Source organism: Salvelinus fontinalis, chromosome 36, assembly GCF_029448725.1.
Source record: "Salvelinus fontinalis isolate EN_2023a chromosome 36, ASM2944872v1, whole genome shotgun sequence".
NCBI lineage: Eukaryota > Metazoa > Chordata > Actinopteri > Salmoniformes > Salmonidae > Salvelinus > Salvelinus fontinalis.
In genome coordinates, this window is record NC_074700.1 from 576,565 (window position 1) to 600,010 (window position 23,446).

The window sequence follows — 23,446 nt, forward strand, 5'->3', positions numbered from 1 at the left end:
GAAACCTTGACGGCCCTCAAACTGGAAACCACATATCCTGAGGCTGCATTTATTGTAGCAAATCTGAGGACTAGGCTGCCGAAGTTCTATCTACATATCGACGGTCCTACTTGCGTTACTAAGTCTCTCGACCATTGCTATTCAAACTTCCCCACCCTTCTTTCGACAAATCTGACCATGACTCCATTTTGCTCTTCCCGTCTATAGGCAGAAACTCAAACAGGAATTGCCCGTGCTTCGTACTATTCAACGCTGGTCTGACCAATCGCAATCCACGCTTCAGGATTATTTTGATCACGTGTACTGGGATATGCTCCGGGAAAATAATCTAGACGCATACATGGATACGTTGACTGGGTTTATAAGGAAGTGCATAGCAGATGTAGTACCCACTGTGACTATTAAAACGTACCCTAACCAGAGACTCTGGATAGATGGTAGCATCGCGCAAGCTGAAAGCGCGAACCACCACATTTATCCATGGCAAGGTGACTGGTAATATGGCAGAATATAAACAGTGTAGTTATTCACTTCGCAAGGCAATCAAAAATGCTAAATGTCATTATAGAGAGAAAGTGGAGTCGCAATTTAACAGCTCAGACACGAGACGTATGTGGCACTGACTACAGACAATCAAGGAACACCAGCCACGTCGCAGAGACCGACGTCTTGCTTCCGGACAGGCTAAACAAATTTTTGCACGCTTTGAGGAGAGCACAGTGCCACCGACGCGACCCGCTACCAAGGACTGTGGGCTCTCCTTCTCCGTGGCCGACGTGAGTAAAACATTTAAACATGTTAACCCTCGCAAGGCTGCCGGCCCAGACGGCATCCCTAGCTGCGTCCTCAGAGCATGCGCAAACCAGCTGGCTGGTGTGTTTACGGGCATATTCAATCTCTCCCTATCCCAGTCTGCTGTCCCCACATGCTTCAAGATGTCCACCATTGTTCCTGTACCCAAGAAGGCAAGGGTAAACTCTGTCGTCATGAATTGCTTTGAGAGACTAGTCAAGGACCATATCACCTTACCTGCCACCCTAGACCCACTTCAATTTGCTTATCGCCCCAATAGATCCATAGACGATGTAATCGCCATCACTCTGCACACTGCCTTATCCCATCTGGACAAGAGGAATACCTATGTAAGAATGCTGTTTATTGACTATAGCTCAGCATTCAACACCATAGTACCCTCCAAGCTCATAATTAAGCTCGAGGCCCTGGGTCTGAACCCCGCCCTGTGCAACTTGGTCCTGGACTTCCTGACGGGCCACCCCCAGGTGGTGAATGTAGGAGACATTACCTCCTCTTCGCTGATCCTCAACACTGGGGCCCCACAAGGGTGCATGCTCAGCCCCCTCCTGTACTCCCTGTTCACCCATGACTGCTTGGCCAAGCACGCCTCCAACTCAGTCATAAAGTTTGCAGACGACACAACAGTAGGCTTGATTGATTGACGAGACATCCTACAGGGAGGAGGTGAGGGTTCTGGGAGTGTGGTGCCTGGAAAACAACCTCAACAAAACAAAGGAGATGATCGTGGACTTCAGGAAACAGCGAAGGATGCACCCCCCTATCTATATCGACGGGACCGCAGTGGAGAAGGTGGAAAACTTCAAGTTGCTTGGCGTACACATCACTGATCAACTGAAATGGACCACCCACACAGACAGTGTGGTGAAGAAGGCGCAACAGAGCCGCTTCAACTTCAGGAGGATGTGACGGTATCTTAGTCACTTAATTTTTACATATCTGACATTACTCATATCTTATGTATATACTGTTTTCTAAACTATTCTACTGTATCTTTGTTCGTTACGTTCTGACATCGATCGTCCATATGTACAGTGGGGAGAACAATTATTTGATACACTGCCGATTTTGCAGGTTTTCCTACTTACAAAGCATGTAGAGGTCTGTAATTTTTATCATAGGTACACTTCAACTGTGAGAGACGGAATCTAAAAATCCAGAAAATCACATTGTATGATTTCTAAGTAATTAATTTGCATTGTATTGCATTACATAAGTATTTGATACTTATGTATCAAGCAGATGGAAACAACTTCCTTGGCAAGCAAGCTCCAGGTATCACAGGCCATTCGGATAGGGACAGATGTCAAGGCGGGGAAACACCCATTAGGCCTGAGCGGTGTCCTGCCATAGGAGTTGAGAACGAGAAAGTTTGTGCACAATTGAGATTTGTTTGCTAAGCATAGCCACCTCATTCCGGTTATCCTCCGCTAGCAAACAATTTCTGCAGGTTTTGACCCAGGTATCTGAGTTTAAGGTCTATGAACGCTAAAGGGGGAGCATTCAATATCATACATTGCCCAATGTATTTACAAATGACATATTGGCAGCTTCGCAAGACAATGTCTTGATTCTAAGCAAGGTTCTAAGCTATTTTTATTGGCTTGGCCAAAGCTTTTGATACGGTAGACCATTCCATTCTTGTCGTTCGGCTAAAGAGTTTTGGTTTCTCTGAGGGGTCTTTGGCCTACCTCTTTCAAAGTGTGCAGTGTATAAAGTCAGAACATCTCCTGTCTCAGCCACTGCCTGTCATGAAGGGAATACCCCAAGGCTCGATTCTAGGCCACACACTCTTCTCAATTTATATCAACAACATATTTATTTTATTTAACTAGGCAGTTAAGAACAAATTCTTATTTACAAGGACAGCCTAGAAACAGTGGGTTAACTGCCTTGTTCAGCAGAATGACAGATTTGGACCTTGTCAGCTCTGGGATTTCATCTAGCAACCTTTCAGTTACTGGCCCAATGCTCTAACCACTAGGCTACCTGCCACCCCAACATAGCTCAAGCAGTAGGTAGCTCTCTCATCCATTTACTGCAGATGATAGTCTTATACTCAGCTGGCCCCTCCCCGGATTTTGTATATGCTCTACAACAAAGCTTTCTTAGTGTCCACCAAGCTTTCTCTGAACATCTCCAAAACAAAGCTTATGTGGTTTGGTAAAAAGAATGCTCCTCTCCCCTCCGGTGTGATTACTACCTTTTGAGGGTTTAGAGCTTGAAGTAGTCACCTCATACAAGTACTTGGGAGTATGGTTAGACGGTACACTGTCCTTCTCTCAGCACATATCAAAGCTGCAGGCGAATGTTAAATCTAGACTTGGTTTCATCTATTGTAAACGCTCCTCTTTTACACCAGCTGCCAAACGAAGCCTGATTCAGATGACTATCATACCCATGCTGGATTACAAAAACATAATTTATAGATCAGCAGGTAAGGGTGCTCTCGAGCGACTAGATTTTCTTTACCATTCGGCCATCAGATTTGCCACCAATGCTCCTTATAGGACATATCACTGCACTCTATACTCCTCTGTAAACTTGATGCTTATTTATAAAAACCCTCTTAGGCCTCACTCCCCCCCATCTGAGATACTTACTGCAGCCCTCATCCTCCACAAGCAACACCTGTTCAGCCAGTCACATGATGTGTGTTTTGTCCTACATATTTTTTTTTATCCCAGCTCCGGTTCCCGCAGGAGGCATTTTGCCTCTTGGTAGGCCGTCATTGTAAATAAGAATTTGTTGACATATTGACATTGCTTAAAGATACATTAATCACCCTCATATTTAAAACTATAGACTAAAATAATGAAAGTCGTAGGTTGTATTGGAGGTGTTGGTGGTTATAGTCATATTTGTTCATGTCATACCTTAATGTCAATGTTGCGGCATCTATCACCATCGTCAAAACAATTATCTTTGAAGGAGTGTCTTTGTACTGTACGTTAGAGAGGTCTTTTATCATTTGAAGCGCTCGCCAATTATCTGTATGGCTTGCCCAGGCAGGCCCATTCGTATCTTGTTATCTTGCGGCTCTCTCATTGTTTGGGTGATGAACTGACTGGATGCTTTTGAAAATACTGGGTCTGGCAGATTAGACTTTCAGCACTTTGCTCATGATGGTTTTATGAAAGACAGTGGGAACCATTTTGCACAAAATGGTACGTCTGACCTTTTATGTGTGAAGGTCGATATACCAGAAATGACATTACAGTGCGTTCATATTATGTCACACTGTTAATATAAAGACGTGTTGGTGCACGATTTAATAAAATGACCTTGAAACTGGACTTTTACATGATGATGTAGGCTGGTAAAAGTATCTGCATATATTGACTGCACAAATGTATCAGATAACAACTTTTGTTCTCGAAACAACATTAGGATGAATCTCTTGATTGAAATGGAACATGATATTAAGTCCTAGAATCTAGTTAGTTGACTTAACTATTTTTTTTTAAAGAATAAAGCATATAGCGTACCTGCCAACAGTGCACGCTAGACAGTATGTCATATATGGATTAAGTCAGGCAATTTGCAATCTGTGGAAATCTTGATAAAGTACAATAAAGTATTCATCTCATATTAAAATATAGACAGGCTTAACATTGTTTGTTTTTATAAAATGGGTTTGGAGAAATATGCAATATGATTGGCTGAAATGCCGTTCAAATACATTAAACAGTAAAGGCAAGTTGATATAAGAGCATCTACGACATGGAAAATCAAGTCTTCTTTGAATAAGATGGAAAGCACATTTAGGAAAGACAGGCAAAAAAGGAAGGAAAAAAACACTGACAAAATGTTTTTATCCTCACAACGGTGCTAAGTAGGATTCCGTGCCTAGCCACAATATTAGATGTCTGTGTCCTCCATGTTGGATAAGCCGGTGTACTGAGGCAGATGTTGGTGCAGTGATGGAAGGTGTGACCTCCGATGCATTACCAAGCTATAAATAGAGGCACAGAGGCAAGATCCACCATCAGGATGCGCTTCAAAGACCAGTTACAAAGAGGATTGTGTGCAAACACAGCAGACAGTTTGCAATTTCCTTCTGCAGATTTTGAAATTTGGGTACTGGTGTTGATGTTGTTTGGGTTCCACAAAAAGTTCAAGTTGGAAGTTTACATACACTTAGGTTGGAGACATTAAAACTAGTTTTTCAACCACTCCACAATTTCTTGTTAACAAACTATAGTTTGGGCAAGTCGGTTAGGACTCTACTTTGTGCATGACACAAGTCATTTTTCAACAATTGTTTACAGACAGATTATTTCACTTATAATTCACTGTATCACAATTCCAGTGGGTCAGAAGTTTACATAAACTAAGTTGACTGTGCCTTTAAATAGCTTGGAAAATTCCAGAAAATGATGTCATGGCTTTAGAAGCTTCTGATTGGCTAATTGACGTCACTTGAGTCAATTTGGAGATGTGGATGTATTTCAAGGCCTACCTCAAACTTAGTGCCTCCTTGCTTGACATAATGGGGAAATCAAAAGAAATCAGCCAAAGCCTCAGAAAAGTATTGTAGAACTCCACAATTCTGGTTCATCCTTCGGAGCAATTTCCAAACGTCTGAAGGTACTACGTTCATCTGTACAAACAATAGTACGCAAGTATAAACACCATGGTTCCACCCAGCCATCGTACCACTCAGGAAGGAGACGCTTTCTGTCTCCTAGAGATGAATTTACTTTGGTGCGAATAGTGCAATCAATCCCAGAACAACAGCAAAGGACCTTGTGAAGATGCTGGAGGAAACAGGTACAAAAGTATCTATAGCCACAGTAAAACCAGTCCTATATCGACAACCTGAAAGGCCGCTCAGCAAGGAAGAAGCCACTGCTCCAAAACCGGCATAAAAAAGCCAGACTACAGTTTGCAACTGCACATAGGGACAAAGATTGTACTTTTTGGAGAAATATCCTCTGGTCTGATGAAACAAAAATAGAACTGTTTGGCCATAATGACCATCGTTATGTTTGGAAGAAAAAGGGGGAGGCTTGCAAGCTGAAGAACACCATCCCAACCGTGAAGCACGGGGGTGGCAGCATCATGTTGTGGGGGTGCTTTTCTGCAGGAGGGACCGGTGCCCTTCACAAAATATATGGCATCATGAGGTAGGAAAATGATGTGGATATATTGAAGCAATATCTCAAGACATCAGTCAGGAAGTTAAAGCTTGGTCGCAAATGGGTCTTCCAAATGGACAATGACCCCAAGCATACTTCCAAAGTTGTGGCAAAATGGCTTAAGGACAACAAAGTCAAGATATTGTAGTGGCCATCACAAAGCCCTGACCTCAATCCAATAGAAGATTTGTGGGCAGAACTGAAAAAGCGTGTGCGAGCAAGGAGGCCTACAAACCTGGCTCAGTTACACCAGCTCTGTCAGGAGGAATTGGCCAAAATTCATCCAACTTATTGTGGGAAGCTTGTACCCGAAATGTTTGACCCAAGTTAAACAATTTAAAGGCAATGCTACCAAATACTAATTGAGTGTATGTAAACTTCTTACCCACTGGGAATGTGATAAAATAAATAAAAGCTGAACTAAATCATTCTCTCTACTATTATTCTGACATTTCACATTCTTAAAATAAAGTGGTGATCCTAACTGACCTAAAACACGGAATTTTTACTTAAATTAAATTAAAACAGGGTTTAAATTTATTTGTCTAAAGTGTATGTAAACTTCCGACTTCAACTGTATTCAAGCAATAAGGCCCCGAGGAGGTGTGGTGTATTGGCCATATACCAAAAACCCCTGAGGTGCCTTATTGCTATTATAAACTGGTTATCAACATAAATAGAACCGTAAAAAAAGTGTTTTTGCGTCATACCCGTAGTATATTGTCTGAAATACACATGGCTGAAATGCTGTTTCAGCCAATCAGCATTCAGGGCCCAAACTACACAGCTTATAATTGCTATTATAAACAGACCGTATACCACAGGTATGTCGTGTCTGGACCATCATTAAATGTGAAGAGTTATTTATATCAAATCAGTTGTCATGCTCGTTGAAATGAGTAGACCAAGGCGCGTGAATAGAGTTCCACATATTTTTAATTAACTGAAACTCACCAAAACAATAAAGCATAAACGAAACGTGAAGCTACTGGTGTGCGCTCAGGCAACTCAATGTAGACAAGATCCCACAAACACAAATGAGGACCTACCTAAATATGATCCCCAATCAGAGACAACGAAAAACAGCTGTCTCTGATTGGGAACCATATCAGGCCAACATAGACATACAAAAAACCTAATGACCCACCCTAGTCACTATCACGCCCCAACCAACACAGAGAATAAACAGCTTACTATGGTCAGGGCGTGACATCAGTTCTCTAGGTTTAATTATTACGTGATTAAACTGATCATGTAAACATGAATTAACTAGGAAGTCGGGGCACCACGGAAATTTTTGAGATTTACAGAGTCATAATTTTCAGAACATAACTCTTCAGATATTTTAATATCTAATCAATTAGTCTTTTGTTAACAAATTATTATTATTAGCTCATCAGTTCTCATTACTGAACGTCGCAAACCCTTGGATATCTGCACGAACCCTAGTTTCCATAATGAATCAGAAATATACAAATTGGCTTAAATATTTATTTACTAACTAACTAATCACAGAAATACATAACAAACAAACAGATATTGGTTACTCACAATGATAAAAAAGTCCCTAGTGGGCTAAGCCGACATGATGGCTTGGTAGACAAAGGAAAGGGGTGGGGACTGAGAGAGTGGTAAAGACAAAATGGATTCACGACACACAGTGGATAATTATAATAATTGAAACGCTAATCCTTTGCACATGAACGGCCGCTCATTAGAGAATAATTGCAATGTATATATTTACGCCCGTATGTCGTTGTTGTCTTCTCTGTTGGAATCCGGTCCATCTGCTGGAGAGTCAGTTCATCAGAAAGTCTCTGGTTAACATCCACAGAAGTCCCAATGTCCTTAGTGGTTGTATGTGGTTAGAATGGATACTTCAGAGTACCATTCAGAAATGCTCTAATAGATAGACGCTTTGGCGGTTGTCTGTATTCTCATTCTAGGTTACTTAATTTCTAGCTGCAGACTAGTAATTTGTGTCGTCTACAATTTGCTCCTTCTGCAGTGAATTGATAGTCTCAGAGTTTAACCATTTCTAATCATGTAGCCAAAATTACAGCTGTATGGTCTCCGTGGCCTATAGAATTGTAGCCAAGCCAACGTGGGGACTCTGTCCCGGCGTTCTCTGACTTAATGTATATGTTGTAGGAAGTGGGTTTTATACTCTGTGAAAGGGGCAGTTCTATGATGCCTAATGTGATGTCTGGGCTCACAGGGGTGTGGCTACTGACTAGTTCATCTTTATATGAAAATCCATACTCTCATTTAGAAGGTTAACATCACATTACATCTTTTCACAAATAGTTTCATGTTTAGTCACATTAGTTTCACAATATTTATATGTAAACCTGACAGCTGGGAAATGTACACTTTAAGAGATACAGTTGTGTGTTTTCTGTCCATCATGAGATCACCAAATGAAACACACTCGTCATAACTGCCGCTTAAGTGTCTATGGACCATTCCCACATTCTCAAAAGTAGAACTATTGTTTACTTCTCCCATTTTGGGGATTACGAGTTTGGCCAAGTCTCTCTTTGTTCTCTCTCCCTCAATACTGCATGTCCAAAGGGGAGAGGGTCCCTTCCAGGAATGTACAACCTGTCGTTAAGTCATAAAACTGTGGACAGAGAGAGGGGGGTGCCTATGATACCCCCCAAGGACAGTCATGACAGTCCCCCCCTGGTGGTTGAATCTTGTGATTATCCTGCAAGTTGCCAACCAACGTAAAAAGGACCATGTGATGTTCTGGTTGTGGATCATCGTTGCGGTCCCCTTCTGGTAGTTGACCTTGGTAGGCTCTCTGAAAGCGGAGCAGTCCACCACAAGGATGGGCAGTGGAAGTCCGGTTGGTGATCGCTGTTGCGGTCCCCCTCTGGTGGTTTACCTTGGTAGGTTTTCTGGAAGCTGCAAAGTACCACAGGAATGGCCAGGGGATGTCCTGGTTGGTGATCACCGTTGCAGTCCCCCTCTGGTGGTCGACCCGGGTAGGATTTCTGCAAATGGAACAGACCGCCACAAGGATGGGCAGTGGATGTCCGGATTGGGAATGCCGTTCCGGACCCGTCGTCTAGTTGTCCAGACTGAAAGATCTGGGCAGTAACTTAGGCAGATGTTAACAACACACACACACACGCACAAAATATATAATTACATTTCTTCCCAAATGAGAGGTGTTGTGGCACTAAGTGATGCTTGTATTGGGGAACTTGTTTATGGCTCTATCACCTAAGTGTCAAAGGAAATTAAATGAAAAGCAATGAAAGTGAAAGATACAGTGTGATCATGGTTCATGACTTCTAATAACTTTCCTCCTGAATGGAGGGTTAATTTATTAATGGCAAGTGTGACGACCATCAGAAGAGTGTTCTGGAGATTCCCTTACACGTGTTGCAATCTGAGTGACTACTAACTCCTCTGTTGCTGTTATTAATAGTAATTTGACTTGTGAGGTCTCTAATCTTTTTACTGATTGTTGCCTGACTGACTGTGGTAGCGTTGATACTGGTACTCAAGGGGATCAGTTATCCTACAGATTTATTCTGAAATAAACATTATGCATTATGATAAAATGTTTTAACAATGTTTTAAACATTGTTAAGAATCATTGTAATAAATGAATAGTAAAGTTATTGAAATACAATAATTCAACATTCAAACATAAAATGCATAAACTGTGAAGAACAATCATTTTAAGAAAAAGTCTGTTTCTGTGCAATGTCTTTTAAAAACATTAAAATCTCAAATGCTCATATTAAAACATCAACAGATGTGATTAAGTTTGTGCAGAACATCGCAAGATTAAAATTGAGAGTGATCAGATTTGTGAGGTTAAACCTGACAGGGAGTGGAAATGTCAATTTATCAAAGATTTATGAGATTCTCTAACCTTTATTTTTAACCAAAGGATATACCACAGGCATCTTAATGATGTCACATCCTGTCACATGAGTACCATCATGTGATTTGATCCACAATGGTGAATAAAATGTCGGTTGCACTGAATGATAATCATGAAGGCTATTTTTACAGACAAAAGTATTTAAAGTATTTTGAACCTTTCTGCCTAAACTGTCTTATCCATACAGACTTATAGTGCAATAGACCCTTAACAAACCATGCCAGAATTACCGTTTGACAGTGTTGTTATGATTTGATGTTTTATTAACATTTATATAGATTGCATTTGTCTTCGGACAGTCTGTATGACTTTTTTCAACTTTTATTTTTTTCATTTAACCATTAACTCTTTTAGGGCTCAAAAGAGAAAGGGTATAGTTACATAGCATAAAATGTGTGTAAATTGGTTGTTGATGTTGGCAAATATTTCATTTGGACACCAAAATATGCATGTCACGTCATTTACCCATTTATAGATACAAGTTTGTTATTAAGACAAATGAAAGTTCACAAGTTCCAGAAGGCAATTCTGCCAAAAACCGCATATTGATAAAAAAACAAGATTACACTCAAATGGCTCTCCTGTGAAGTAGTGACGTGCGACATACGCCTAGTTTCCTGAAACAAGTCACAAATAGGCTTCCTCTATAGGAACAGGTTCTGTCTTTAAAGAGCAGAAAACTAATAATTCAGTCAAAGTTCATTCCGGTTATTGACAATGGCGATATTGTCTATATGAATGCAGCTGCCACTCTATTGAAGCCATTAGACAGAATGTATTTATTACTTTTATTTATTTAACCTTTATTTAACTAGGCAAGTCAGTTAAGAACAAATTCTTATTTTACAATGACCGCCTACCCCGGCCAAACACTCCCCTAGCCCTACGGGTAATTGGTTGAATACACATCATTGCATTTTGTATCAGAAAGTAGTGTGGCCCCTCTTTGAAATCTCGTAGATCGATCAATTGCACTCTTTTTGTCTATAAAACCCTCTTGCATACACTGCCACCATACCTTACCTCATTGTTAACCTTCAGATGTATAAATTCCCAGACCTGGTCCCAGTGATGGCTAACCCTGGAGACCCCTTCAATCTCCACTGAGTTATGTAAATTTGCTTCTAGTTTCTTTGTGCCTCTCATGTGGAATGATCTCCATTGGTGGACAATTCAGGCTGATGTTAGAGGGCCTTTTTACTGAATAATGTGTTTGTTTCATATGATTGTGTTTTGTTTTTGCTTTTTCATCTATTGTGTAAGGGAAGGGGGATACCTAATCAGTTGCACAACTGAAATGCGTCTTCCCAACCCCTCTATATCAGAGAGGTGCGGGTGGCTGCCTTAATCGACGTCCACGACGCACAGTTGTTGTTGCGGGTTAACGGCCTTGCACAAGGGCAGAACGGCAGATTCTTCCACCTTGTTGGCTCGGAGATTCGAACCAGCAACCTTTCGGTTACAGGCCCAACGCTCCTAACTGCTAAGCTACCTGCTGCCCTATTGATGTGTATTCACACCCCTTGACCCCTGACCCCTGATCTTGACACTCTTTCTCATAGTGGTGGTAACCCAACTAAGTTCTGGAAAATGATTCAATCTCAGAAACATCCCACTGGGCACAGACATCAATTTAACATCTATTCCACGTCAATGTAATTTCATTGTGTGCCCAGTGGGATAGCTCTGCCCAGTCTCTGCCCCCCAAAAATCATGTATATTTCTGGACTCATGACTGACAAATTAGAAATACAGTTCCTTCAGAAAGTATTCATACCCCTTTACTTTTTACACATTTTGTTGCGTTACAGCCTGCATTTAAAATGTATTAAATAATACCCCATAATGTCAAAGTGGAATTGTTTTTTTCCCTCTAAATCTTTACATTAATTTAAAATTGTGTCTGAGTCAATAAGTATTCAATCCCTTTGTTATGGCAAGCCTAAATAAGTTCAGGAGTACAAATGTGCTTAACAAGTCACATCATTTGCATGGACTCACTCCAGGTGGTGCAATGACATTTTTTAACATGATGTTTTTAATGACATCCTAATTTCTGTATCCCACACATACAATTATCTGTAAGGTCCCTCAGTCGAGCAGTGCATTTCAAACACAGATTCAACCATAAAAAACAGGGAAGTTTTCCAATGCACCGCAAAGAAGGGCACCTATTGGTAGATGTTTAAAAAAATCTGACGTTGAATATCCCTTTGAGCATGGTGCAGTTAATAATTACACTTTGGATGGTTTGTCGATACACCCAGTCACTACAAAGATACAGGCGTTCTTCCCAACTCAGTTGCTGGAGAGGAAGGAAACCATTTAGGGATTTCACCACAAGGCCAATGGTGACTTGAATACAGTTACAGAGTTTAATGGTTGTGATAGGGACAATTGAGCATGGATCAACAACATTGTAGTTACTCCACAATACTAACCTAACTGACAGAGGGAAAAGAAGGAAGCCTGTACAAAATAAAAATAATCCTAAACATGCATCCTGTTTGCCACAAGGCACTAAAGTAATACTGCAAAAACTGTGGCAAAGCATTTACATTTTTGTCCTGAATACAAAGTGTTATGTTTTGTGAAAATCCAAAACAACATATTACTGAGTACCACTCTCCATATTTTCAAGCATAGTGCATCATGTTATGAGTATGCTTGTAATCATTAAGGACTGGGGAGTTTTTCAGTGTAAAAAAATAAACAGAATGGAGCTAAGCACAGGAAAAATCCTAGAGGAAAACTTTATTCAGTCTGCTTTCCACCAGACTGTGGGGAGATCAATTCACCTTTCAGCAGGACACAAACTTCAAACACAAGGCCAAATCTACACTGGAGTTGCTTACCAAGAAGACATATAATGTTCATAAGTTGCCGAGTTACAGTTAGACTAAAATCTGCTTGAAAATCTATGGCAAGACCTCAAAATGGTTGTCTAGCATTGATCAACAACGAATTTGACAGAGCTTAAAGAATTTAGAAAAAAATTATGGGCAAATGTTGCACAATCCAGGTGTGGAAAGCACTTAGAGACATACCCAGAAAGACTCACAGCTGTGATTGCTGCCAAAGGTGATTCTAACATGTATTGCCCACTCAGGGGGTTGTTTAGTAATCAAGATATAATATTGATATAAACGTTTTTAGAAATTGTTGCAAATTTGTGACGGACCGGCTCAAATCGGTCTTATGTAGCAACATTTGAAATTGTGATTTTTTTTTTACATTGGATAAAAGTAGAGTCTCGGAGCTACATGTGCTAAACAGTGAGTAGTGTATAAAGATTAAGACTAAAAGTGGTAAACGTCGTAGCCTACAATAAGGTCAATTTCCAGGTAAACAGAAAGTGTCCAGATAAAAATATTTTATAAATATTAGATGACGCTTACCCAGACAGACTGGATGGGTCATGTGAAAGAAATGCTATAACTTCCAGCCCCATATTGCTAAGTGGATGGGTCTCTACGGTATAGCCAAATGGTTACTAGCAATATCAGAAATATATAGTGTCAATATAAATAAAATAATATACAGTACGTTCAAGAACAATATCAATAACGATGTCCGTGATAGACGAGGTAGTTATATGAATACAATCAGGGGTAAAGTGGCTGAGCAGCAGGATAAAAAATTAATTAGTAGCAGCAACGTACGGTGTGTGTGTCAGGAGAGAGTCATTTGAATAGAGGGATGACTAGTCCGTCCTTACCACGCATGAACAAGGGAGTCTATATTCGGAGAGCCTGTTTCTGTCCTGCCCTTGACTTTGGTGCAGGGCATGTGATGTCCATAGCCTCTTCGTAGCAAAACTCCCTGATCTTCTCAAAAACATACGTTTGTCTAGCTGTGTCCAGTCCAGGTGGTGCTTGTGCAGGCAGACCAACTATGGGAGGAAGGATGTCAGCCTTGCGCCGCAGCTGAAACCTGTTCCCGACTGAGTCAGAACGCTCCTTGGCGACAACAAGTCGTCCAGACTGTGGTGGAGCTTGTGCATGGTCCGGCAGGCACAGTACCAGAACACAAACTTGTTCTTGTTTTGGCAACTGCAATTCAGGTCCACATGTGTTTCCCCAACTCCGTAGTTGGTGAAGAAATGGTACATGTAGTTGATGACTGCGCTGCTGCCATTGCTGGATTGACATGTCTTCATCCATGAAGTAGTTGACAGGTTGTGATATTCCTTCACAGACACAGACACCAGACACCAAACAAGCCACACTTGCAAGGAGTAAAAAGTAGATGGGACCTGGCTGCATAGGATAGTGCACCTGCAAACAGCGAAAGAACATTAAAAAAGTTAATGAAAAGAAAATGTAAAACGTAATATAATTTTTTACTGCATCATCAGGTTAAGTTTCACTTACCTACAAATGTGCAGAGCAGCAGCACTGGATACATAAACATCATCTTGGAAACTGGAAGTTAAAATGATAACACACAGCCCGACTACACTTACCTCTGGAAAATATAGAAATAATGTGATAAAAGTAGTGTCAATCATGTTGGAGGTCAATTAAATAATCAAAACGTGTTGTTCATGCTTTACATACCAAGTTTTGTCATCGATTCCTTGTAGATGCCACAGTGCTGCTTTTGTCACATGGGATGGCATCAGCTTTCCACCAAAGTGTTTGTGTCCTGGGTGGCGTCCTGGTAATACTATTTCATTATCCTCTGCGTAGTTGGTGATGAAGTTCACCATTCGCTGCAAGTCCTCATGCTTCAGGTGTAACCTGTGCTTGCTTAGGCCAGCTCTCTTTTTTTGATGAGAGGTATTAGACCATTATCCTTGTATGACTGGTAGAGGAGAGTCAGGTGTGTTCTACTGATGCTGAAAGACAAATATCCAGATACAAATATTTTGGCATTATTATACAATAGATAGCTGTAATCACCGTCAGACACACCTGGGGGCCATGTAATCATCTGGCGAATTGTAGTCCTTTGTGTAGAAATGCTAGCTACACAATGAACCATAATCCCAATCCATAGAGTACTAGCAATACAAACTGATTGTCATTGCAACAATTTAATGACGTTTTTTTTGCCAACGTTTACTGACACTGGCCATATTCAACCGGTGTTGAGCATTCGTAAATGCATCAGTTATTCTGCGCTCTGGTACACTCAGACGAGAGTGATCTGAGACAGTTGTTGCAGTGACGTTCTATTGAAATGGATACTTGCATTGTTGACTCTTCAGTTAAATTTGACTATGCAATCCATTAAAAAAGCTGCTTTAGACAGGATTACCTACACAAACTGACCAACTCAAATAGACAGAAGCGTGCTATATGACAGAGCAATCCAAACAAATCTCTTGGCATGTCTCAGCCAATCATGGGTAGCGGGAAGGTTGCTCGCTTTTTCTGTGGCTTAACCAACTAGGCTCGTAATTTAACAATTTTATTCGTATTTACAGATGGCATACAAGTTTCTTATTAAGGCACATGGACGTTCACATGTTCGAGAAGGCATTTCTGCCCTATTCCCAATTTATCTTTGAAAATTAAAAATAGTTCACGTTCAAACGGCTCTGCTGCGAAGTAGTGAATAAAAACATAAACAGAAATACCTTATTTACATAAGTATTCAGACCCTTTGCTATGAGACTTGAAATTGAGCTCAGGTGCATCCTGTTTCCATTGATCATCCTTGAGATGTTTCCACAACTTGATTGGAGTCCACCTGTGGTAAATTGGATTGGACATGATTTAGAAAGGCACATATCTGTCAATTTAAGGTCCCACAGTTGACAGTGCATGTCAGAGCAAAAACCAAGCTATGAGGTCGAAGGAATTGTCCATAGAGCTCCGAGACAGATGTGGAATAGAGTCAACACATTGTTCAACACTTTTATAAGCCATCAAATGTGTGTTCTCCCTACTTCCACAACCAGCACTGCAAGCTGCAATGAATGAGTATAGCAAATTGTTTAGATAAGCTTGCATTGTTATTATTAGCGGCTTGTCTCTTTTTTATATCAAGTAATATTTCACTTTATCTGGATATCGTATTAACAACATTTAATGGTACATGAGGCAGAAATAATGCAGTGCGACGAGTTTTGCCATCAGCTGGAAGACAGTGTTCCCTTTTCTCAGCGTAGGGAGGGAGAGCGTAGGGAATGTTGAGTCAGGTGAGAGGCCCACCATCCCTCAAACTGACCATCAGTCCAGTAAAAAAAAAGAAGCCTATTATTATGCTCACTCAGCAGTGTCTCAAAAGTTATACAACAAAGTATCTATTACAAGTGTGATCACATACCTCCAAAGAGTTATTTCTGCAATTTAAGTTGTGATACAAACTTTAGGCTATATGTTTATATTTTTAATACATTCCAAGGCTGCATGATACGACTAATGATTATTTGAAAATAATTGCATGAAAGGCATGACCTCTGCTATGTTTCTAGCACAGGCTGCACAAACTTCATCAGTCTCTCATTCACAATTTGACAAGCACTTGATAATATTCTCACCCATCAGACTATTCTTAATTTAAACTGGTCTTTACATATAGCCTACTAATAATATGTATGTGGAATAATGTTTTATTTATAATGGCCCACAAAAAAAATACTTGTCATCCGTAGCCTGCACTCGAATAGCGAATGGAGGTTACGTGCAGTTAAGTTTTTAATATGCAAGCAAGCAAGATTTCCCTAATGTAAATTGAATTAAATTGTCAAATATATACACTACCGGTCAAAAGTCTTAAAACACCTACTCATTCAACGGTTTTTCTTTAATTGAACTATTGTCTACATTGTAGAATAATGGTGAAGACATAAACTATGAAATAACACATATAGAATCATATAGTAACCAAAAAAAGTGTTAAATCAAAATATATTCCACCCTTTTCCTTGATGACAGCTTTGCACGCTCTTGGCATTCTCTCAACCAGCTTCACCTGGAATGCTTTTCCAACAGTCTTGAAGGAGTTCCTACATATGCTGAGCACTTGTTGGCTGCTTTTCCTTCACTCTGCAGTCAGACTCATCCCTAACTATCTCAATTTGGTTTAGGTCGGGGATTGTGGAGTCCAGGTTTTCTGATGCAGCACTTCAATGCTCTCCTTCTTGGTAAAATAGCCCTTACACATGCTAGAGGTGTGTTGGGTCATTGTCTTGTTGAAAAACAAATGATAGTCCCACTAAGCCCAAAACACATGGGATAGTGTATCGCTGCAGAATGCTGTGGTAGCCATGCTGGTTAAGTGTGCCTTGAATTCTAAATAAAATCACAGACAGTGTCACCAGCAAAGCACCCCCACACCATAACACCTCCTCCTCCATGCTTTATGGTGGGAAATACACATGTGGAGATCATCCATTCACCCACACGGCGTCTCACAAAGACACAGCGTTTGGAACCAGAAATCTCCAATTTGGACTCCAGACCAAAGGACACATTTCCACCTGTCTAATGTCCATTACTCGTGTTTCTTGGTCCAAGCAAGTCTCTTCTTATTATTTGTGTCCTTTAGTATTGGTTTCTTTGCAGCAATTCGACCATGAAGGCCTGATTCACACTGTCTCCTCTGAACAGTTGATGTTGAGATGTGTCTGTTACTTGAACTCTGTGAAGCATTTATTTGGGCTGCAATTTCTGAGGCTGGTAACTCTAATGAACTTATCCTCTACAGCAGAGGTAATTCTGGGTCTTCCATTACTGTGGCGGTCCTCATGAGAGCCAATTTCATCATAGCACTTGATGGTTTTTGCGACTGCACTTGAAAAATGTTCCATATTGACTGACCTTCATGTCTTAAAGTAATGATGAGCTGTTGTTTCTCTTTTCTTATTTGAGCTGTTCTTGCCATAATATGGACTTGGTCTTTTACCAAATAGGTAAATGTATACCCCCCCTACCTTGTCACAACAGAACTGATTGGCTCAAATGCATTAAGAAGGAAATTAATTCCACAAACAAACTTTTAAGAAGGCATACCTGTTAATTGAAATGCATTCCAGGGGACTTCCTCATGAAGCTGGTTGAGAGAATGCCAGAAGTGTGCAAAGGTGTCACCAAGGCAAAGGGTGGCTATTTGAAGACAATCAAATATAAAATATATTTTGATTTGTTTCACACTTTTTTTGTTACTGTATGATTGCAGATGTGTTATTTAATAGTTTCGATGTCTTCACTCTTATCCTCCAATGTAGAAAATAGTACAAATAAATAAAAACCCTTGAATGAGTAGGTGTTCTAAAACTTTGGACCGGTAGTGTCACGCCCTGACCATAGTTTGCTTTGTATGTTTTATGTTTTGGTTGGTCAGGGTGTGATCTGTGTGGGCATTCTATGTTGTATGTCTGGTTTGTATATTTCTATGTGTTTGGCCTGATATGGTTCTCAATCAGAGACAGGTGTTTTGCGTTGTCTCTGATTGGGAACCATATTTAGGTAGTCTGTTTTGTATTGTGGGTTGTGGGTTATTGTCTATATTAGTTGATGTTGTATGTCTGCACTCGGTTTCATTAGCGTCACGGTCGTTTGTTATTTTGTATAGTTTGTTTAAGTGCTCTTTGTTTAATAAATTAGAAGAATGGATGCACATCACGCTGCGTTTTGGTCCTCCTCTCTTTCTCCCGAAGACAATCGTGACAGGTAGTGTACACTAATTAGCCTCTCCTGTCCATAGAAAAATTTATAAAATCATTCAAAATAAGCTAATAAGCTTCTTTAAAAAAATAAAGTTGTGGATTGTTTTAAATCGCATTGCCTACAAGGCAGCAGACACAATTTGGGCAGATTAGCTGCAACTGTGTGTGAAAGTTGGAGGCCATGCCAGGCATATCGCAATATTTCAAAATACAACAACGGGAAACAATGTTTGGAAAGTAAATGGTTATTGCTGTAAAGACAAGACAATGAAAATACGAATCTGTCTTATCAAAATTCTCAACTTAAATGAGCTAACATCAGTATAGCCTATCTTATTGGCACCACCGGAGAGCATCGGCAATATCCCCATTGAGTGTGCACTGAGTATATTCACTATTTATCAATGTAGGGTCAATGCTACTTCAAATGTTGTTTTGGACAATAATTTTCTCCTCCAGTTTAGATGGATGTCATATTCTATTTGTGTCTCCCGTTCTTGTAGGTCTATTATATGGACAACGTAGTTTTTTTGTATTCTGCTAATGTCTCCAGTCGTATAAAGTGTAGTAGAATTGCATGAAATGTGTTTATAAAAGGCCACATTTTTCACCGTTTGTAAAGCGGATTAAATGTGCTTCATTTTAAGAACTGAGCAATAAATATAGCAGCATGACAAAGCTGGGATCCTTTAAATAGTGGCCAGTCAAAACTCTGTTTTCACACGCGATTGCGCAATGACTGGGCTTACAAGAACACATTTCACTAGGCCCTGTAGGCTGTGTGCTCTTCAGGGGTCCTAAACCTACAGGCTACATTTGGAGCTATTTGGCCACTTTAGTTGTGATGCAAACCTTATCAAAACATACAGGCTTATGGGCTAGGCCACATGATGTGTGCGACTAGGATTTGAAAAAGTCCGAAAAAGCTGGCCAGCATTCACATGTAATGTAATATTATCACCCATCAGACTATTCTCAATTGAATTGTGTCTGTACAAATGCTAAATAATATATGTGTGAAATTAGTTTTGATTGAGAATGGACCATTATCATGCACCGGAACAGTGAAAAAACAAAAAAACATGTCATGTATGAACTTAAATAGCAAATGGAGGACGCTTTTCCCGTGGTTCATTTTCATGCCAGCCAGGTAAGCTACTCCTGTTGTGAAGCGAAGCAATGTTCTTAATATTAGGAAAGTTGAGAAATAGATATTAGGCCTAGCCTATAGAAAGCTGATGAGATCCTCTTCTTTTTAATAGAGGCCATGAAAACTCTGTTTTATCACGTAATTGCAAAGCCTATAGAAATGTTGAGAAACATGAGCTCATGGGGTCTGAGGAAGTGTTTGATTTGATTTGATTGGATTTGTCACACCTGCTCTTCTCCCCTGGCGCTTGAGGGCGCCAGGTTCCCCAGCATTGCGCACTCCTACCACCATCATTACGCACACCTGCCTTTCCCACGTCACACGCATGAGCGATTATTCGACTCACCTGGACTCTATCACCCCTGTCATTATCTTCCCTATATATGTCTGGTTCCCCTCTCTGTTCCCTGCTTCAGCATTGATTGTCGTATGTCCTTGTTTACCCGTGTGCCGACGCTGTTCCTGCCTTGTTACCTGTTTGTTCCTGATTACATGCTTCTCATCTTCGGCGTCGGTCCGTACAGCATTGACATTGATGTCAGAGTGATTAGATAGACAATAGAGCGCTGAGTACCAGCCCAGCTAGCACAATGGATCTGGGATGATTCTGGCTGAGAGTCGGGGCACTCAGCTGAGTTTCAGACTCGGCCGATATCATGTGGCCAGATTCCGGTGTGAGTTATCTGGCCCAAATGTAAAATCAGCAAAAAAAGAAATGTCCTCTTTTCAGGACCCTGTCTTTCAAAGATAATTCGTAAAAATCCAAATAACAGATCTTCATTGTAAAGAGTTTAAACACTGTTTCCCATGCTTGTTCAATGAACCATATTCAATTAATGAACATGCACCTGTGGAATGGTCGTTAAGACACTAACAGCTTACAGACAGTAAGCAATTGAGGTCACAGTTATGAAAACTTAGGACACTAAAGAGGCCTTTCTACTGACTCTGAAAAACACCAAAAGAAAGATGCCCAGGGTCCCTGCTCATCTGCGTGAACGTGCCTTAGGTATCCTGCAAGGAGGCCTGCACAGGACCGGTACATCTGAACATCACACCTGCGGTACAGGTACAGGATGGTAACAACAACTGCCTGTGTTACACCAGGAACGCACAATCCCTCCATCAGTGCTCAGACAGTCCGCAATAGGCTGAGAGAGGCTGGACTGAGGGCTTGTAGGCCTGTTGTAAGGCAGGTCCTCACCAGACATCACTGGCAACAACTTCGCCTATAAGAGAAAAAAAAGTGCTCTTCACTGACTTGTCTCACCAGGAGTGATGGTCGGATTGGCGTTTATCGTCGAAGGAATGAGCGTTACACTGATGCCTGTACTCTGGAGCAAGATTGACTTGGAGGTGGAGGGTCGATCATGGTCTGGAGCAGTGAGTCATAGCATCATCGGACTGAGCTTGTTGTCATTTTTTATTTGACCTACATTTAACTAGACAAGTCAGTTAAGAACAAATTCTTATTTTCAATGACGGCCTAAGAACAGTGGATTAACTGCCTTGTTCAGGGGCAGAACGAGAGATTTTGACCTTGTCAGTTCGTAGATTCGATCTTACAACCTTTCAGTTACAAGTCCAACGCTCTAACCACTAGGCTACCTGCCACCCCAGATTGCAGGCAATCTCAACGCTGTGCGTTACAGGGAAGACATCCTCCTCCCTCATGTGGTACCCTTCCTGCAGGCTCATCCTGACATGACCCTCCTGCATGACAATGCCACCAGCCATACTGCTTGTTCTGTGCGTGATTTCCTGCAAGACAGGAATGTCAGTGCTGCCTTGGCCAGCGAAGAGCCATTCCCCCCAGAAATGTCCGGGACCTTGCAGGTGTCTTGGTGGAGAGTGGGGGAACATCTCACAGCAAGAACTGGAAAATCTGGTGCAGTCCATGAGGAGGAGATGCACTGCAGTACTGGTGGCCACACCAGATACTTACTGTTACTTTTGATTTTGATCCCCCCTTTGTTCAGGGACACATTATTCCATTGCTGTTAGTCACATGTCTGTGGAACTTGTTCAGTTTGTCTCAGTGGTTGAATCTTGTTATGTTCATACAAATATTTACAAATGTTAAGTTTGCTGAAAATAAACGCAGTTGACAGTGAGAGGACGTTTCTTTTCTTGCTGAGTTTATTATTTGGTGCTCGGGCCAATTCCGGTGTTAGTTATCTGGCCCAAACTGTTGTGGCTACTCTCTGGCAGATGATTACACAGACTGCTAATTAATATTTCTTTCTTATTCCATATTTTCTCATTGTTTCTGTGATTGAAAATACATTTATGCACGCAAACTTGTTCACCAGGTGTACGATGTTTCCTCCGACACAATAATTCTTTGGGGGGGTATAATTGTTGGGTGTAATTTGTATGTATAAAATGTATAATAGTAATATTTAAAATGACTAAATCGGGTAATTTTGTTTTCATTTATAAAATTGATCTGCTTCTGCATCTTGATCTGCTTCTGCATCGGTCTGCTTCTGTGGGGATTCTGGTAAGATGCCGGCAAAGTCGGCTGAATTCCGGTAGAGGGGACGATTCTGGGCAGTCATTCATTTTGATTCCGTGCTGAGTCCGACACCCGATTCTGGGCCGATTCAGTCAGTTCCGGCCCCCCGGGAGAGGGCCGCTTCTGGGCTGATTCCTCATTGTGAGCTGGGAGTCCATTAGCGACGGGCAGTTAGCAAGTTTGGTAGGCTACTAATAACCATCAGTGGCATCAGAGTGCAGTTTTGGAGAAGCCTAGTTACCTTGACTGATAGTCATGTGGAATTTGACTGCGGTCATGACTCGTGACCGCCGGTGTGGTGGTAATGGTCACCATAACAGTCCTTACCTTACTTCATTTTTAAATTACAGACAAAGGAGTCACCAGACCCGATCACAGGGATGGCTAACTCTAGAGGTCCTGTTGGTCACTACGGAATTAGGTAAATCTGCATTCCGTATTTTTTGCACCCGGTGTATGGAATTTTCTGCCGAGCTCTCTGTATCTTCAAGATGTTAATCTTCAAGATGTTAACCTCACTGTTGAGGAATGTGTTTGCTTCTTAAATTGCTTGTGGCATTGTTTGTTCTTATGACGTTGTATGTTTGAATGTTGTACATTTTATAAATTGTGATCATGCAGGGCTCCCTTGGAAATACGGCCGTTGTCTCAAAGGGAGTCCCTGCTAAAATAAAGGTTAAATAATGAATATAATTTTTTGGGAATACATCCAAAACAATGGCACAGATAAGTTGCTGTCTTGTCAGGACACACACTGTTGATCACAGTAGTCGAGGAGATCGCATTGCAAATCAAAAACTAGACTAGAAGCTAGCTAAAAGTCTATTGCTAGCAAATCTGCCAGTATGACAACCGAATTCAACAATATCAGTTTCTGAAAACATCTGGGCAAACCAATAGGGTCTGGCTTCATTAGATAGACCTCCCTCGCAAGGAAAGTTGGTCTGTGTGATTCAGTTCAGTCAGCTCTCAGCTGCGTAACATATGTTGTTCATTTATTCACCAGGAGTGTCCGTATAGCCTCTCAACACAAATTGTCTTCATGTCCAGAACGCACCGCAGAGCAGCTGGAGTCAAACAATTGCTGCCTTACTATGGATTCTGCAAAGGGCCCAATCTTTTCTTCAGAACCATGGACAGCAGCCCCTGCCCCATAGGGGTGGCTCTTGTACTGCCTAACCAATTTCCCTCCTTGCAAGGTTTGAACTTTTTAAATCCTATATGGTCATTATTAAGGCAACCAGAGGACTATTCAAACAGGTCAAATCACTTGGCCTGTAATGGTCTGCCGGACTCCAGC

General features: G+C 41.0%; 1 protein-coding gene across 4 annotated transcripts in view; it reads left to right on the forward strand.

The window, feature by feature from the left end:
• Nucleotides 1-23,446, forward strand: part of LOC129835031 (sodium/potassium/calcium exchanger 2-like) — a 149,725-nt gene that overhangs the window by 25,714 nt on the left and 100,565 nt on the right. The gene's annotated exons all lie outside the window — the stretch shown is intronic.